At 42.9% G+C, this 19,586-nt stretch overlaps 1 long non-coding RNA gene across 1 annotated transcript in view; it reads right to left on the bottom strand.

Annotated features, from left to right (window-relative positions):
- Positions 1–19,586, bottom strand: part of LOC126961740 (uncharacterized) — a 50,290-nt gene that overhangs the window by 6,713 nt on the left and 23,991 nt on the right. Inside the window, exon 2 of the long non-coding RNA XR_007728409.1 lies at positions 14,848–16,554. This is a non-coding gene — a long non-coding RNA (uncharacterized LOC126961740). The remainder of the gene's footprint in view (positions 1–14,847; positions 16,555–19,586) is intronic.

Below are 19,586 nucleotides of genomic sequence, written 5' to 3'. Positions count from 1 at the left end.
CAGATTTCAAAGTCCAATTCACATTTTCGTTTCTTACCTTGTTTGAACATCCTGAAGCCTCTTACATTGTTGTCTACACCCTTCGTAAAAACGTTTCTCCCCTGATGTTGCGACACCAGCAATGTCACCATCTCCTCCTTCCTCCCCAGCCTCCAATCTTCTTTGGCTTTCTCCTTGCCCTTATATGTTGGTTATTTCTTAGGGTTCCAGCCTAGATTTTCTTCTCTTACTGATCTATGTATTTTCCTCGGGGTGTCTCATTCAAATCTTTGGCTTCAGTTGCTTCCAATATACCAATGATTTCCAAATCCGCATTTCTTTCCTGGGCTTCATATCCTTATTTCAAATGTGCATTCCTGCCAAAGAAGTATCTCAAAAAGAGCATGTCCAGCTGAAACTCATGAGCTTTTTCTTCCTAAACTCACATTTACTTGCATGCTGTTTAGGTCAATAATATTATTATTCATTTATTTGGAAATAACAAAAAAGAAAATCCAAAGCAATAGCTTACAATTTTTGTAAAGCTGTTTTTTACTCCTCCTCCTCCTTGCCCCCCGCCCCTGCCATGTAGTAAATCTCCAAACCCAATTCTAGTTATATCTTGTATCTACTTCCGTTTTTCCTCCTGTTACTCTTGCTGACACCATCTATTCCTTGAATGATCGCAACTGTCCTATTGATCAACCTCCTGCACACTTTTTCCCCACCCCTCGTCAGGGCGATCTTTCCAGCATGTATGTGGCATTGTCACTTCTGGCAGTCAACATTCTTCCATGCTTCCTCCTCACCTGCAGGATGAAATTCATGCTCCTTAAGCAGGCAAAGGCACAGGAGTCCTTCATTATTTGATCCTATGGAGTTTCCCATAGAGTGTCTTGCCATTCCTAGTTTCTACCCTGTTACCTAGCCGTGCTTTATGATGGGACCGTGCCTGTGCTCAGGTGGTTTTCTCTGTCTGAGGTGTCCATATCCTCTGATCTGTGTGTCCCCTCTTAGAGGTCATCTCCTCTTTGAGAGCTTCCCTCTCTCTCAGCCCCCAGGGCATTTGCTTGGTTTATCTAGCAAATTCCCAAATCAGTTAGAATCAGGCCTTATCATATCTCCCTGTACTGTAGATACATTTACATCTCTATTTCCCCACAAGGCTGTGTCTCCTCTGTGCCCCACACACTGTCCAAGCCCACTGATAGGTGTGCAAATGGATTAGTCAGAACTAATGGGGAGGTCGGAACAGGGATCCTTCACTTTCTCTTTGAAGCAGCTGCAGAGATTAATTTCTCTTCATTGTTAAATCAAGATAGAGATATTAAATTGCTTCATCATGAAAAAAATGGGTTCAAAATAAATAATTTGGGGATGTAGATGGAATGAATTTTCCCCCACAGAGGGATCAAGATCGTTCCCTGTAGTCTCATCGTTGGCTTCCTCCCATGGATTAGCAATGTGGGCCAAGATTTAGAGAAAATAAGAGATACTGGAATGAAGGCATTTGGGGGGAAAAAACGAAAACCAGGTGGGTTACTTGGAAAGAAAGGTACCAAAGGAGATGAGGGAGACAGAACAAGAAAAGGAAAAAAGATTGTGGGAAAGAATGCACAGAAACAGTACTAAAGAATAGTCCATTTGCTGCCAATAAGGGGCTACAGGGAAAAAGAAATACAGGAATGAGAGGAAACCCTGACAGGATGCAGCTTCACAATTCTTTTCTGAGCTCAATCTCAGGCAGGCTTCTTGATATTGTCTCTAAAGTGTGTGTTCACCCTGAGACGCTCATGTCCATGTAATTTCTCTCTCTGAGGCATTCCAGGGTCAAAAGGTCAGAGCTCCAGCATTAGAATAGGAAACTGTCTTTTCTGGACAGAGGTGCCATCTTAGGAATAAAGCTAGCCAATGCTTCAATCATTTGATGAAATAACTCCAATGATTATGAGTTTAGTTTAACACATTGATGAGATGTTTATTGACCCCAATTGTTGCATTTAATTTCTTCTATCTTGTATAGTTATACAGGATTTTAATAAATTCTATGCCAAATCTTAATATTTTCTTCAATATCAAAAGTCAGAAATAACTCTTACTCAAAACCATATAAGAGATCTAGGCTATAGCTGGCAATTGCTTCAGTTAAAGAGTGACAGAGCTATAAATTTAATCCTAATTTTAAAATTGCAGCAAAACATAAGGATTGAATTTACAAATCTCCCATTTTTTCCCAAAAATTTCTCCAGAATTGGAACTTTTGTTTGTTTAGGAATAAACTACATGTTGAATGAAATTATCCAAAATTTCATAAGAGTGTTATGTGGTAACACTTTAAAAGTAAAATATGCTTTCTTATTTAATCCCCTGGTAATGTTTGCCTGGTACTGAAAGGCAACACCACATCTAATTATTTTAAAGTCAGCAGAGTATTAAAGAAACTAAATTTTGCAAAGATAGAAATTATAATAACCTTCATTTTCATTTATTTATTTATTTATTTTGTGTGAGACAGAGTCTCACTCTGTTGGCTAGGCTGGAGTGCAGTGGCACAGTCTTGGCACACTGCAACCTCCACCTCCTGGTTTCAGTCAATTCTTGTCCCTCAGCCTCCCGAGTAGCTGGGATTACAGGTGTGCACCACTACGCCCGGCTAATTTTTGTATTTTTAGTAGAGATGGGGATTCACCATGTTGGTCAGGCTGGTCTCCAACTCCTGACCTCAAGTGATCCACCCACCTGAGCCTCCCGAATTTCTGGCATTATAGCCATGAACCACCATGCCCGGCTATAACCTTCATGTTCAAAGCACTCTCCCATCTATTATCAAGGCCTCTAAGAAAATCTCCTTTATATATATATTCTCGAGTCAGAATTATTAGTCTCCATCTTTCATCTCAGTCTTCTTCAAATACCAAACTCTTTACTAAGCAGTTAGACACAAGCAGTTTCACCAGTTCTATCTCTCAAATAAGGTTTCATAAGTTCTGCCTTGTGATTGCCCGTCAGAGGGGATATGGATTTGTGGGCAAGAAATAGAACAGAAACCTAACTGTTCTGTGAAATGTAGTGTTTAGGTTAATATTCTTCCTTAACTGCCACCTGCTTTTTTTTTTTTCTTTAACACTTTGTTCAAATCTCTCAAACCTTGCACTGCAGAATCATGGAGTGTTCAAGCCTGAAGGGAGTGGAGAGATTGGGCCAGCTCCTCTTGGATGCATCCTGAAATCGAGGACCAGTCAGAGGCAGGGAGTCACCCATTATCAACCCTGCTCACCAGGAGGAGGGCCAAAGAGTGGAACTCGGGTTTCCCAGCTCAAACCCTCCCCATCGGGGCACATCACACCACCTCTTCCCATGCCACTGAAAACATCCCCTAAAGTCCGAAACACATTTCAGATTCATGAGCCAATCCGGTTTAAGAGAATTGGTGTTGGCTACCCGTGTTAGAACAGACAGAACGGACCGCTTGAGAATCTTTTGTATTTGTTGACAAATGATAAATAGAGATAAAAGAGAGGAAAGAGGGGAGATGAACTTGGAGCTGGATGGCTTAACATTGAAGCCATGTAGCTTAGCAGTTAAACACAGGGACCCGGCCTCACACTGCCTGGCTCCCTCCTCTAGCTGCATTGTCTGCTAATGACTGTGTGGCCCAGGGCAGCTCCTTGGTCTCTCTAGCCTCAGCTGTTTCTGTGATGGCTACATGAGCTTGAGGATTTACAAGGAGTCCTGGTACACAGTGAGCACACAGGTGTTAGCTATTACGGAAAGATCTTCTTTTTATTCAGAGGAGTCCAACATAACTTTGCGGTACTTGAAGATGTCTTATATAGTCATTCATCTGCAAAGACGTGGTCTTTTCAGCACTTCTTTCTCTCTCTAATGTGGTTCTACTAAGCTATCCACATTTAAGATCCCAGCCAGGTCACTTGGGTGCTGCTAAACTATGTAATTCAGTGTGACCCTAAGAGACCCATATAGGAATGGAGCTATGATTTGTTTTAGGGCTGTCCCGAGCCAGCTCATCTACCCCACACAGACTGTCTTGAAAGAAAGACATGTCTGCTCCCTAAGAGCCTGGGGGTAGGAGTATCTCATTCCCGTCAACATTCCACACATCCCCTGCTGAACCCAAGAGGACGATTCCAACCTTCAAGTCCATTTTGACAGAAGGACCCAAGGTCAAGAAGGAAAACACTGAAATTAACCAAGGATCTTCCCTTTCACTTCATCCCCTGGGAGAACATTTCAGGTTTATTAGACAGTTTGTCTGTTAACATTATTCACTTGAAACAAAACCCTGGGTGTGTGCCTTTTGGAGAACCATGTAAATCAACAAAGCTATACATAGAACAGAGCGACTGGCTCAGGAGCCAAGTTCCCCACAGATAGCAGGCGGACAGATCGCGCCGAGGAAAGGAAGCGCAGCCTTTCCTTATTTTTCTAGCATCCTCGGCTTAGCAGTCAATGCACATCCCGTATACTGATGTCGGCTATTCAAATAAATATTGACAAATGGTGACTAATTATTACAAGGCATTAGTTTGTATAATTACACTGTAAGTAATGGTGGAGCTCATTTCTGAAATGTCTGAATTACATGTATTTATTATTTTGTTCTTAATTTTAGAGGTAATTTAGAAATGGCATATCAAAAAGTAATCACATATTTAAATTCATAATTAGCAAAACTAAAATATCATTTATGCATACTTCAAAAAACTCTACATTACCACTGTGGTTTAATTCAACTCAGAGACATTTAAAAGTGGAGACGAGCAGGCATCTGTGCCACGCTAATGTCTTTCTCACATTTCCTTAATGCTGTTGTAATTACGTGTGGAAACACAGAAAGCCACGTCCCATCTGCCCGGCACACGTCGCCTCCTGTTTTTGTTTCCTTACATTGACATTAGGCACTTCTCTGGTTTTCCAGACAGTTTTCAGTTCTGAGGTAAAAGTTGTTTCTCAATTTCTTCTCAGGTTGTGTGAGGGAGTATCTCATAAATCCTAGGCTGACCGCTTTTTGGAGATCATAAACAAAACAAGATTGCTATGAAGCCCTGGGGTGAAATTAAGCTTCCAGGGTTGTGGCTTTTATAGTGCTTCCCCCTTTTCTAATTCCCTCTCCCAAACCTCTCCTTCCAGGGTGCGCCATGCAGAGTCCTGATGCAGGCCCAGTGCCTTGTCTACTGCCAACCGGGGGCCAGCTTTTGCATTTGCTTTGATGGTCTATTCCAGAATCTTTTTTCTTTACTTTTTTTATTTTATTTTTTAAATTTAAGATACAGAGTTGGCCAACCGCGGTGTCTCATGCCGGTAATCCTAACACTTTAGGAGGCCAAGGCAGATGGATCACGTGAAGTCAGGAGTTCGAGACCAGCCTGGCCAACATGGTGGAACCCTGTCTCTACTAAAAATATAAAATTAGCCGGGAGTGGTGGTGCACGCCTGTAATCCCAGCTACTAGGGAGGCTGAGGCAGGAGAATCACTTGAACCAGGAAGGTGGAGGTTGCAGTGAACCGAGATCATGCCATTGCACTCCAGCCTGGGCAACAAGAGTGAAACTCCTTTTCAAAAAAAAAAAAGAGAGAGAGAGAGAGTCTTGCTCTGTCATGCAGGCTGGAGTGGAGTGGTGTGATCTCAGATGACTTCAGCCTCGACCTCCTGGATTCAAGCAATCCTCCACTTCAGTCTCCCGAGTAGCTAGGGCTACAGGCATGTGTCTCCAGGCCCAGCTAATTTTTAATTTTTTTGTGGAGACACAGTCTTGCTTTGTTGTGCAGCAGTCCTTCTGCCTTGGCCTCCCAAAGTGTTGGGGTTACAGGCACAAGCCACCGCGCCCTTCTTTTCCTGAATGTTCAGGTGAAAATCTGAAGGGAAGAAGCAGGGTGGGCTTGACTAGCTTCAGTGGTGACTTGTTCTTCAGGGTCTTTGGTCAGATGAACCCTTCCATGCAGTGATGCTCGGGGACCTATACTTACAGTGAGACAGCAGAGCATTTTCTGGCTCGTTAAGCAGAACCGATAAGGACATGACTTACAAGGACACGGCATTCCTGAAGCCAAAGATGTCCCAGCTGAGACCTGTGTCCCAGCTGCGGTCCACTGCCTGGCAAATCCACCTTCTTTCATGTCTGGTCCAATCTCCACCTCCTTATGAGAGAGCCCCGCTGCTGGCTGTGGTTATTTTTACAGATTGGCCACTTTCTTAGGGAAGACAAAGGTTTCCTGATAAGGTTTTGATTTAGCAAGTGGATGTATTCTCACTCTCTGAACCTCCTAAAGCTGTGTGCCTGTCGCTCACCCTGCAAGACTCTACCACCAGGCTTCATCATGAGAAAAGCCTCTCCCGGCCCCGAGGGAGCGCTAGAGCAGGGCAGGGCAGAGTCTCTCATTCTGTACCCACACGCTAGCGATGTCGCTGCCTGTCACTTGTGTACACAGCCTTCATCCCACGTGACTTACGAGCTCTTGAGAGTGGGAAATAGGTCTCCTTCGCCATCCTATCTCCTGGCTTAGCAGGGTCCCATTCAAAATGCATATGTGCCCAGCAACAAGGGCACACCCTGGGGTCCTTTCCCGAGCTTCTGACTGGGAGCTCCAGCTACCTGCTATTAGCTGCATTCAGACATCAAACAGGTAGTGTTCAAATCACTGGATTCTCTTCCCCTCCCTAGAGCTGCTCCTGCTCTGGTGTCCCTAGTCAACAGTCATTATTCACTTGATTGCCTGAGCCCTAGACCTGGAGTCACACTTAGCTCCCCCATCTCCCCAGACACCCCCTACACACAACATAGCTTCCACCTTTAATCCGTTACCTAAGTCCTGCTAGCTTCTTATCATTCAAATTTATCAAGTGCTCTTTATTTGCCCTGGCACTCCCTTCATTTCAGCAATGATGTCACCTGAATTAATATAACAGCTTCCAAATCAGTGTCCTTGTCCCCACTGCAACTACCCTTCATCCTAAGAACTATCTCTTGCACATACATTGGTAGCTCCACTGCTTGCTGGAAGGAGCTCAGCAGCCTTAGTGTGGTTTCATGGGCTACTGCTATTTTACCCTGTCCGTCATCCACTCCTCCTACCTCTGGTCACAGTGCCTGATTTTCACAAGGGCAACTCCCCTTTCCACATCCTCCCTCCTTTCGCTTTGATCCCCGCCCATTCCTCTCTACCTCCTCTGATAAGCCAGCTCCAGGGCAGAAAGAGGGATCATCCCTCTGGTGCAGTGACTGATTCAGGCTTGGCCATTCGTCTCCACCAGCCTCACGGAAAATCAGTCTTGGGAACTACCGGTCAGCAAGAGCTCCTTCTGCTGGGTTTGCAAATTGGCAGAATCTGAGCCTGGAGCTGCTGGTGGCCATCTGGACATGGGCGACTCGGCCTGCAAGAGATGGGCCGACAGCAGAGACTGAGCACAGACTTCTGACATGGCCAAGCACTCGGATCCAGCTTGCTCAAACCGTTGCACCCCTAGTCTTCAGTTTCTGTTTAGATTTGTATTTTTTAACTTGCCAACAAAAGAGACATGACTCCTCCAGATACAAGGCCCTTGGAGACCAGGACTCTCCCTATCTTTTGGAGGGTCCATGCTTTCTCTTACCTCCCAACTATGGCTCAAGTTACCTCCTTTTCTGGGATTTCCCTTTCTTTTCTTTGTTTGAATATCTCCTATTCATCCTTCAAAAATCTGCTAAGACTTCACCACCTCTGAGATGCCTTTTCTGACCCCCACCAGACTCCTTGATCATTACCTTCTCATAGCACTCATCACATTGCATCCTAATCACCTCTTTATCTGGGGGGACTTTCTCTAGACTATAGCCTCCTTAAGGCTAGTATTGTTTTCTCATTGTTGTACCTCCAAAATCATATGTATTCACTCACATGTATGAAATAAGAAAATTAACCCTCAAAAAGAGACAAAAGAGAAATTATTATCTTGGTTTCATTTAAAATAGATTTGTATATACTTGGCCCTCTGCATCTGTGGATTCAACCAACCAGGGCTCAAAAAATTAGGAAAAAAAACCCAATAAAAATAACAATACAATAAAAAATTAAGCAAATAAAAAACAATATAGGTTAACCACTACTTCCATAGTATTGACATAGTATTAGGTATTATAAGTAATCTAGAGATGATTTAAAGTATACAGGAGAGTGTGCATAGGTTTTATGGAAATAGTGCACCACTTTATATAAGTGACTTGAACATTTGTGGATTTTGGTATCCATGGGGGTCCTGGAACCAATCCCTAAGGGTACAGAGAAGCAACTAACCATATTTTAAAAGATCACTTCCTTGGCTAAATCATAGAGAATGGGCTGGCACAAGGAAAAGTTTGGAAGCCTGGAGAGTAGTTGCAGTGATTTAGGCAAGAGATGATGGCATTATGAACCACGGTAGTTTGAATGGGGATGAAGAGCAAGGGATAGATTCAAGATACTCAAAAGACCTAAAGATCAAATATCAGGGAAATGAGGACTACAGAGAAGGAAGAGGTCCAAATGCCTCACAAGGTTTCTTCAGATAGGGAAACACATAAGGAGGAAGAGTTTTGGAGTCAGGGAACTTTAGATCTGTTTTGTTTTGTTTTGTTTTTTTAATTTAAAATTGAGATATGGCCAGGCATGGTGGCGTGTATGTACCTGTAGTCCCAGCTACTTTGGAGGCTGAAGCAGGGGGATCACTTGAGTCCAGGAGTTCTGGGCTGTAGTGCATTGTGCTGATCGGGTGTCCACACTAAGTTTGGCATCAATGTGGTGACCTCCTGGGAGCAGGGAATCACCAAATTGCCTAAGAGGGGTGAACTAGCCCAGGTCAGAAATGGAGCAGGTCAAAACTCCTGTGTTGCAGCCTGGTCAACATGGTGAAACTCCGTCTCTACTAAAAACATAAAAATTAGCTGGGCATGGTGGCAGGCACCTGTAATCCCAGCTACTCGGGAGACTGAGGCAGAACAGCTTGAACCCGGGAGATGGAGGTTGCAGTGAGCCAAGATTGTGCCATTGCACTCCAGCCTGGGCAACAAGAGTGAAACTCTGTTTCAAAAGAAAAAAACCCAAAAACCAAAGCAAACAAACAAAACTCCTATGCTGAACAATAGTAGGATCACACCCGTGAATAGCCACTGCACTCCAGCCTCAGCAACATAGTGAGACCATGTCTCTAAAAATAAATAAATAAATAAATAAAATAAGAGGTATGATCCAAGTGCCATAATATTCACCATTTTAAAATAGACAATTCAGTAGTTTTTAGTGTATTCACAAGGTTTTCTAACCATCACCATTATCTAATTCCATAACATTTCATCACTTTTCAAAAAAAGACCCAAACCAGCCAGGTGCAGTGGCTCATGCATGTAATCCCGGCACTTTGGGAAGCCGAGGTGGGTGGGTCACCTGAGGTCGGGAATTTGAGACCAGCCTGACCAATATGGAGAAATCCCATCTCTACTAAAAAATACAAACAATTAGCTGGGCATGGTGGCACATGCCTGTATCCCAGCTACTAGGGAGGCTGAGGGAGGAGAATCGCTTGAACCCAGGAGGAGGAGGTTGCTGTGAGCCGAGATCACGCCATTGCACTCCAGCCTGGGCAACAAGAGCAAAACTCCGTCTCAAAAAACCAAAACAAAACCCAAACCCATTAGCAGTTACTCCTCATTGCTCCATCCCCCAGCCTTGGGCAACGACTAATCTACTTTCTATCTTCATAGATTTGCCAACTCTGGGCATTTCATGTAAAGAGAACCATATGATATTGGGTGGTTGTTTCTGGCTTCTTTCACTCAGTGTGTTTTCAAGATTTACTCATGTTGTAGCATATACCAGTATTTCACAATGTTTTATGACTGAATATGATTCAATTATATAAATATACCACAATTTATTTACTCATTCATTAGCTGAGGAACACTTGGTTTGTTTCTGCCTTTGGGCTATTGTGAATAGTGCTTACACCAATAGTGGTGTAAAAGTGTTCTTTTTTCACCAGAACACTGGTATAAAAGCTTTTGTGTAGACATGTATTTCCTATTCTCTTGGGTATATACCTAGAATTTGAAAGCTGGATTATATGGCAACTCTATGTTTAACTTTTTGTGGAATTACCAGACTGTTTTCCAACATGGTGGCAACATTTTACATTCCTACCAGTAATTTATGAGAGTTCCAATTTTTTTTGACAAACTCATCAACACTTGCTATTAATATCTTGTGTTGTTTTGATACAGCAATCCTAGTGAATGTGAACTGGCATCTCATTGTCATTTTGGTTTGTATTTCCCTAGTAACTAATGATGTTAAGCATATTTTCATGTGCTTTTTGGCCGTTTATGTATCTTCTTTGGAGAAATGTCTATTTAAGTCATATGCCCATTTTGTAAGATGGAAAACAAAATTTTATTCTAAAAATAGAACTCAGTAAAATGAAAAAACAAAAGATAACAAAAAGGAAGATAAAGATATTTTAGATATTTAAAATATCTAAAAATCAGATTTTTTTTTAAGTGAATGGAGAACTGAAGATGCCATCCTAGAATTGTTTTTGGGGCCAAGTTAAAAAAAAGTCAACCCTATTAATGGTATGTAGACAGAGAGGCAGAAGAATGTGGAAGCCTCTATCTCTGTTTCCTCCTGACTTTGTTCATAGCTGACATTCCTTCTGCCCCACACAGCGGGCTGGCCCCAGCACAGCTGCCCTGGGCTTGGCTGTGATTGATACCGATGCTCCAAAGTCAACAGGTGTGTTCTGATGTCAGAGTTTTTCGTGTTTCCTTTGGATGCATTCCAAGCCTGGATAGAGACGTATCTGCTTGAAATGGCTTATCTCTTCCACAAGACTGGGTGGCTGCAAGATGCCTGAGACCCTGGTGCTGGAGAATTCTCCATTAGAGTATGTCCCTACAAGTCAGTAAGCTTCCAGGGCTAAGTTCCGTGTTGTGTGATACACATGGAGTCTATGATCACAGGGAAACCAGCTAAAACGTTTGATTCAAAACTTTGAGGCCAGGTGCAGAGGTTCATACCTGTAATCTCAACACTTTGAGAGACTGAGGTGGGTGGATCACCTGAGGTCAGGAGTTTGAGACCAGCCTGGCCAACATGGTGAAACCCTGTCTCTATTAAAAATACAAAAGCTAACTGGAGTGGTGGTTGGCGCTTGTTATCCCAGCTACTAGGGAGGCTGAGGCAGGAGAATGACCTGAACCCAGGAGGCAGAGGTTGCAGTGAGCTGAGATTGTGCCACTGCACTCCAGCCTGGGCAACAGAGCGAGACTCCATCTCAAAATAGAAAAAAATAAAATAAACTTCGGTCCCCAGCAATATCTAAAAATTGTTTTTAGTAGGAAATAGGCATAACACATGGCGATTCTTCTTTCTTGATTTCTAACTAAATTTTTGGTCAGGTCATTTATGGAGAATTTTAAGTTTGAATATATTGTTACTTTTAAACACATGGTGCAAAACATGATATTTAGATTGTTCATATTAGAAGAAGCTATCACAATGATCAGTCAATTTATAATCATTCATCAGTCACAGGGGAAGAATAAAATCCTAGATACATCAGAAAAATAAATTACCAAGACACTTAATAATAGTTATAAGATCTGCTTGCTCATTGAAATTATTTCATGGGCTTAATTATCAATTCATTGAAGAAACCTGTTTGTGTTTTCACTGGTTAAAGCTTAAATTGTAGATCATATTATCTTCCTTCTCAAAGTTATTAAGGAAGATCTTTCTAAAGCAGGAAAGGATTTTTGGTGTATTGTTAAAAGTAAAAAGATGGTCTGTCTATCAAGCTGACTGGGGGAATGTAAGCATTTTTCTCATGCTCTAAATGGCCATGCTCCATGCTAGCTCAGGATCCTAATAAACTCCCCTCTTCCACGTCAGGAATTATTTGATTGAGTTACTCAATGAAATCAACTGGTTCTCCTTTCATTATTATAACCAAAGTCTCACATTGTTATAATAAATATCAAAATTAGAATGTATTTAAATGCGTGATTTCATAGGCTCTGGTCAGTTCTACTGAGAAAACAGAGAAACTGGACTCTTTTCCCTGAATATTTGAGCCAAAATGAAGCAAGACCCTGTACACATGAATTATGGAGAATAAAACTCAGCAGAACAGGACATTAACACAGATCAGATCAAAGGGCATTTATTGAGAGTAAGAGGTGACATAATTTACAGAATAACTGCAGGAAAAGGAAATGTTCTTGACAATTTTAGATTACCTTTTATGAGAGAGTCCTGGCAGTCTGGAACATGTTTCACTAAAAGCAGGCCATACTTCCAGATTTCTGATTTATAATATTTTTTGAGTGCAATCAATATCTTTGTCAAGGATTGTCCCTATCTGGGCTCCCTTTAGAACAAATCAACAGACACACAAACAGTCCCTGCTCTCCGGGCCCCAACCTCCTTCTTGTGTGGGTGGGCTCTTCCTAAATCAAAACCCCTGCCTCCTTCAGTTCTCCAGATTTCCCTGCTCCCAGCTCAGCTACCCACACCCCAAGGGAGGGGTGGGTGATAATCCAGCTCTGGCACCCTCCTCTCCCCTACGTAAGCGTCTCTGCAATGAGGCAGCCCAACTCTTCTGATGGGCTCTCACAAAAGGTAATTGAAAAGGAGCATCAGGGCTCCTGTCCACCTCCCTCACCCTCTTCGCTGGCAGCATCTACCACACTCCTGTGGATGTGAGTGGAATCCTGGACCCCGCCATCTCTTAGGTCTCCCTGCTCTGTCACCACCAGGGCCAGAGTGTGACAGTTGATGCCTGCTGGATGCTTTGAGATTCCTCAGTTCTACTTTGTTCAGAAAAGGTCTGCGTCAGCTGATGTCTTATCATCTGGCACAAGTTGGCGGGTGAGGTTGAGGATTACCTCTGATTGCTGATTCTAGAGAAAGTAGACCCCATAGTAGAAGAGGGGCCCATGCTTGTTGGGTGGGGGTTGATGCTCAGACTCCGCAGTTACCCCTCATTAAGGGCTTCTCCCATGATGAAAACCACAGCCCTCACCACTGGTGAGGAAACACCAGGGTGAGGTCGCCAGCATTCCTTCATTGTATCCCTACCAGGCATATTTTTTTCAGCCTGCTTCCACCTTGGATCTCCACACCATGTTTTTGTCTTGTTTTGTTTTGTTTTATTTGCAGATACCGTCTGGCTCTGTCACCCAGGCTGGAGTGCAGTGGTGCAATCTCGGCTCACTGCAGCCTCTAACCTCCCAAGCTCAAGCGGTCCTCCCGCCTCAGCCTCCAAAACAGTTGGGATCACAAGCACACGCCACCACACTTGGCTAATTTTTCTTTCTTTCTTTTTTATTTTTATTTTTTGTGGAGACAAGGTTTTACCATGTCACTCTGGCTGGTCTCCAACTCCCGGACTCAAGCAATCTGCCTGCCTCAGCTTCTCACAGTGTTGGGATTACAGGTGTGAGCCACTGCACGGCCTCATTCCATGTTTTTAATTCACAGACCTGGCCCAGGAGGCATATTCCCTACTGTCACTTCCCCTCCACCCCTCCAGGGAGAGAAATCCAGCATTCACTCCCATTCTACCGCCGGGAGAGCTGTTCAGACAAAGGCAGGCAACGAGAAAAAACAAACCCAGGCTTCTCTGTCCATCCTTTGAGGCCTGGCAGGCAACAGGGACAATGGAAAAGGGAAGGAATTGCTATACATTAAGAATTCAGTAGTATTTTGTGGCCACATGTTCTTCCTCTCTTCTTCCAAACTCCTTTATCCCTCAAACTTACCAAGTTGATACTGTACAATTCCTGACTTGTATTGTCTTGAGCAATGAGGCAAGGCTGCAGGGAGTCCACTGAGAAACTGCTGGAGTGAATTTCCTTATCGATAATTCTTATCAGCTCAAATATGCCACTGCTCTCTGACATAGTTTGCATGTTTTCGGAACATGCCCTTTCCCTTTCTTTTTAGTCTTATGGTATCTTTTTTTTTTTTTGACAGAGTTTTGCTCTTGTTGCCCAGGCTGTAGTGCAATGGTGCAGTCTTGGCTCACCTCAACGTCTGCCTCCTGGGTTCAAGCAATGCTCCTGCCTCAGCCTCCCGAGTAGCTGGGATTATAGGCATGTGCCACCAGGCCCGGCTAGTTTTGTAGTTTTAGTAGAAATGGGGTTTCTCTGTGTTGGTCAGGCTGGTCTCGAACTCCCAACCTCAGGTGATCTGCCCACCTTGGCCTCCCAAAGTGCTGGGATTACAGGTGTGAGCCACTGCGCCCGGTCTGTTTTTTTTTTTTTTTTTTTTTTTAATATAGAAGAGTAGGTATTAAATATGTCTTCTTTCCAGATTATTTTAGTTTGAGATCAACTAAATAATATTCAAAAGGAGGAATTCGATCAGCATCATCTTAAAACCTATCTGAAATCTATTTCTAAGCCCCAGGGTGCCCCACGCTGGTGAGCCTGCCCCAGCCTCTGCGGGTGGTATGGACTGAATGACCGCAGGAAGGAAAGTGAGCCTGTGCCCTCTGTAAGCCTCTTTCTGGACTTTAAACAGTACTTGTGGACCACCTACTTGTGGGCGTGCTTCTTTGTGGAGTTACTCATTCTCTTGGTTGTTATATTTACCTTGTGAACTTCATTCCGTCTAAAGGGTAGCTAACGATAGAGCAGAATGACTTGAAGAGTCACCATTTAGTAAATGTTTGGTTTGAAATCTGCCAAGAAACAGATTGCTATTGATGTCGGCCTGAGTGCACAGGAAGTACCAAGAGTGTTGTGGGGACCTTTACTTAGTTCCAAGTGCTTTATGTCCAGCGTCGCATTGAATCTTATTGCAACCCTATTAATAGAATGAAAGCACCATTATTACCTGCTTTAAAAATGAGAGGCTTGCAAATTAGACGGGCGTGGTGGCAGGCGCCTGTAGTCCTAGCTACTGGTGAGGCTGAGGCAGGAGAACTGCTTGAACACGGCAGGCGGAGGTTGCAGTGAGCCGAGACCGTGCCAGTCCACTCCAGCCTGGGTGACAGAGCAAGACTCCATCTCTAAATAAATAAATAAATAAATAAATAAGAGAGACTTGGAGTGATTTGCTTAAGGTCACACATAATAGGCAGCAGGACCAAGACAAGAAACTAGACCTTAAAACGGTATGTTACATAAATGATACATACTTTTCTCTGGATGGCTCCTTTCCCCATGAGTTTATAATGCATTATTTACCGAGAACAGAAGGTACCACAAATGAGTTGGTCCTCCCTGGACATGATCTTGGTGCTGGAGTTATGGGTAGAGGCATGGAAACTGTGCAGTTCTTCCTACAGTCAAAGAGTTGGCTTCCTCGGGCAAGAGGCTGAAATTTGATCTAGCTTTGCAAACACGGCTCCTTCAGGCCCTCAATTTTGACTTTTGTAACACATACAGAAAATACAGGAGCTGATTCTCCCTGCATCCCCCACTCCCCTGGGTCTTACTCTTCTTCACTGTTCAGCTTGTCCTTTGGGTGTTTTCATTCACCCTTATTCCTCCAATCAATTCCCTCTCTGGGAAGTTAGCCAGATTTCATTGCTGTAGCGAGCACTCAAAGAACCGCATATGTAGGATACTTACAAAATTCATGGCACTGTGTGTGGCAGCAACTGCTTTAATCCTGGAGATAAGCCATTCCTCCACGTCTAGGTGACTATATCCTGAGGCACTGGGAAGTAACTTTCTGAACACTGAATAGCAAACCAGAGGTAGAACCTGTACAAGTCCACCACTCCTTATCCACAATTGTAAAACCCAAGCAGCTCTAAAAACCACTAGCAAAACCTGGCCTGACCTGATACGCAGTGATTGACGGTCTTTACCTTACTTAATATAACAAAATTCAAGTTGTGACTCACAGAACCTGTGTTCCTCCCCTGTTAATGAATAATGGTCTTGAAGGCTTCAAGTTTGTGGTGAGCCTCCACCCCCATGATCATCCTCCACTGATGGCTCCTCCTTCTCATAAATGTCAGCAGCTTCCAGTGATTGGTAGGGTAGGTGGGGGCTGTAAGTTTCTCGGGCAAATTTGCAAATCTTGGACCAAATCCTGACAAATGCATAAACATTTATCAAGTAAATTTAAAAATTCATAATTTCTGATCTTTTATGCTCAGGGAAACTCTACTTCTCTCTCTTTTTTTTTTTTTTTTCCCAGACGCAGTCTCACTCTGTCCCCCAGGCTGGAGTGCAGTGGTATGATCTCGGCTCACTGCAACCTCTCCCTTCCAGGTTCAAGTGATTCTCCTGCCTCAGCCTCCTGAGTAGCTGGGATTACAGGCGCAGACCATCACGCCTGGCTAATTTTTGTATTTGTAGTAGCGACAGGGTTTTACCATGTTGACCAGGCTGGTGTTGAACTCCTGACCTCGAGTGATCTGCCCACCTTAGCCTCCCAAAGTGCTGGGATTACAGGTGTGAGCCACTGTACCCGGCCCCCTCTCTGAGCTTCAAAGAGGACCCGCATGAGAGTTCACTCTGTGCTGGGTGCAATTGTGTTCTGATGTGAGGACCGTGTGAGCTGAATGGATCCTTTTGCAGTCCACACCTGAAATCGTAAAGATAAACAAAATAACTAAGAAACCCCCGGCAACCCAACACTAAAAATCAAAGTTATTTTTTCAGCTTATTTGGCAGAAACAATCTGATACTGAGGGTTTGTTATAATTTCATTCATCCATTAAGTGCGAATATTTATATGTCTTGTGTTGAAGTTTTAATATGTTTGCTTCCACGGTGTTTCAGACCTCTCCGGGTTATTAATAACTGCATGGCATTTTATTCTTTTTCTACTTGGCCCAAAGGCTCTGAAGAAGGGATTAAGATCCTGTAATTTGTTCATTTAAGAACAAAAGGCCCATGTTATTTTTCTAGTCACCACTTATCTTGAATACCATGACTTTCACCAACAAAAAAATTATTTAGCATACTTTATTCCAACTAGTGAATACATTTTTTGGTGTAGAGATTAGTAGTTTATTGCCTATTAGCCATTGCTACAGTAAAGTTTCTGATACTTGAAATGCTGGCTAACCACACTTGCTATTTAGCTGAAATATAATTTGCATGAAATAATCATCACACAGACACTACAATACTATAAGCACCAACATTTTAAGAAGTGTGAACTATTTGCTATGGAATCATTTTTAAATTCCTGGTCAGGCACAGTGGCTCACGCCTGTAATCTCAGCACTTTGGGAGGCCAAGGTGAGCAGATCACGAGATCAGGAGTTTGAGACCAGCCTCACCAACATGGTGAAACCCCATCTCTACTAAAAATTCAGAAATTGGCCAGGCATGGTGGCATGTGCCTGTAATCCCAGCTACTCAGGAGGCTGAGGCAAGAGAATTGCTTGAACCAGGGAGGCGAAGGTTGCAGTGAGCCGAGATCACACTACTACACTCCAGTCTGGGCGATAGAGTAAGACTCTACCTAAAAGAAAAAAAAAAAAAAATCCTTATAAACCTGCCCATATTTTAAAATGAAAAGGTTTAAATTGTATTGGAAAACCTACAAGAGTATGATTTCAACCAACAGAAAAGCATTACAAACCTCCGCACCCAGTTTCTTTTTCATTGTCTCCTAACTGTGAAAGTGGTGTCGCTTGGTGCCACCGCATGCAAACATGAATCCAAGCAGGAGACTAAAACTGTCAGTGGTTGTTAGGAACCTGTTATCCACATGACTTAGAATGTATCTATATTGATATTTTTAACCAACCAAAATCCAAACATAAAATTGCGTAGAAAATCCATAGATCCCCGAAAATATGTCTGAGAATTCCTCAGGCCCATGAACTCTACTCTGAAAAACACTAAACAATTCCTCTACCATTATATGTGAAATCAAAAGGGAGAACTGAAGATTCATGCTGATCCCAGAACACCGTATCATCTTAAGCTATCCAAGCATACGAACTTATTCAATCTACCTATAATTCTCCTGCCTTCAAGCGCTCCCCTGGACTGTGATAAAAATATATGTGTATGTGGCATGCAGTGGAATCCTGCCAAGAAGGGCAACCATTTTTTATAAATGCTAAATAAACCTAAATTTCTAAAACTTATTGGAAATAAGTTCAACTGAACCAATACAATTTTTAAATGAGCCAGTAAGTATATTTTAACGGACCTGAGTTCATTTGAAATTTTAAATACCTAGTGTTTATTGATGGGGGGAAAACATTTGTGAAGAAACTTCATTTATTGCATTATCTGAATTTATTAAAAATATTTTGCTTGGTCAGGAATGGTGGCCCACACCTGTAATCCCAGTACTTTGAGAGGCAGAGGTAGGCGGATCACCTGAGGTCAGGAGTTCAAGACTAGCCTGGCCAACATGGTGAAATCCCGTCTCTACTAAAAATATAAAAAATTTAGCCAGGCGGCCGGGCGCGGTGGCTCACGCCTGTAATCCCAGCACTTTGGGAGGCAGAGGCGAGCGGATCACTTGAGGTCAGGAGATCGAGACCAGCCTGGCCAACATGATGAAACCCCGTCTCTACTAAAAATACAACAATTAGCCTGGCGTGATGGTGGGCACCTGTAGTCCCAGCTACTCGGGAGGCTGAGGCAGGAGAATCGCTTGAACCCGGGAAGCGGAGCTTGCAGTGAGCCGAGATCGCGCCACTGCACTCCAGCCTGGGCGACAGAGCGAGACTCCGTCTCAGAAAAAAAAAAAAAAAATTTAGCCAGGCATGGTGGCGCACGCCTGTAATCCCAGCTACTCAGGAGGCTGAGGCAGGAGAATCGCTTGAACCCAGGAGGTAGAGGTTACAGTGAGCCGAGATTGTGCCATAGCGCTCCAGCCTGGGTGACAGGCCAGACTTCATCTCAAAAAAAATAAAAATAAAATTTTGATCATCCTATCCATGTATTTTCAATTTAGTAAGAGTAAACATAGTAGATACTTTCTGTTGTAGGATATAAGGCTTGATATTACCAATGGGGGAGGATTTCTAGCTTGGTAGTAAATTGCACTTTAGAGAGGACAAGAAAAAAAGAATGCAAGTGTTTTAACCCTCACCAAGGGTGAAGAAAAACTGATAAAGTTTGCTCTGTTCCAGAGAAGCCTGGAAAAGTTAAACAAAACTGGAGTGATCTAGGACTAAGGAGGTGTTTCAGAGGATCTTTGGATTGAGTATTTGGCAGGACTCTGGGACAATTCCCATATCATCCCAAATTTATCCAAAGCCAAGAAATCTATAAAAAAGAGATCACCATACTTTCGCAATGGGTTGGAGGTGAAGGGTCATTTGTTTTGCAGCTTTATCCTGCGTATTAGACTTCTGTTTCCTAGGGGACAGTAAATGATAGCATGAGGCTTACTTGTTTAAATGTAATCCCTCAATGGTATAAGGCACCATAAATACAAATCAAGTTGACCCAAAACACTATGCTATTTAATATGTAATAATGTTGTAATATATAGATGTTTAATGTAAAAAATCAGTTTTAAAATTATTCGCTTTTCAGTATTCATGTAACAACAACCTATAGGATATATATGGGTGTATATCTATACAAAGACATATGTATGTATATAATTTTAAATTTACCAGTGATGAAGATTGATAA

This window comes from Macaca thibetana, chromosome 8, assembly GCF_024542745.1.
Source record: "Macaca thibetana thibetana isolate TM-01 chromosome 8, ASM2454274v1, whole genome shotgun sequence".
Lineage (NCBI taxonomy): Eukaryota > Metazoa > Chordata > Mammalia > Primates > Cercopithecidae > Macaca > Macaca thibetana.
Note: the sequence above shows the minus strand (reverse complement) of the source record. Positions and strands in the feature narration are given on the sequence as shown.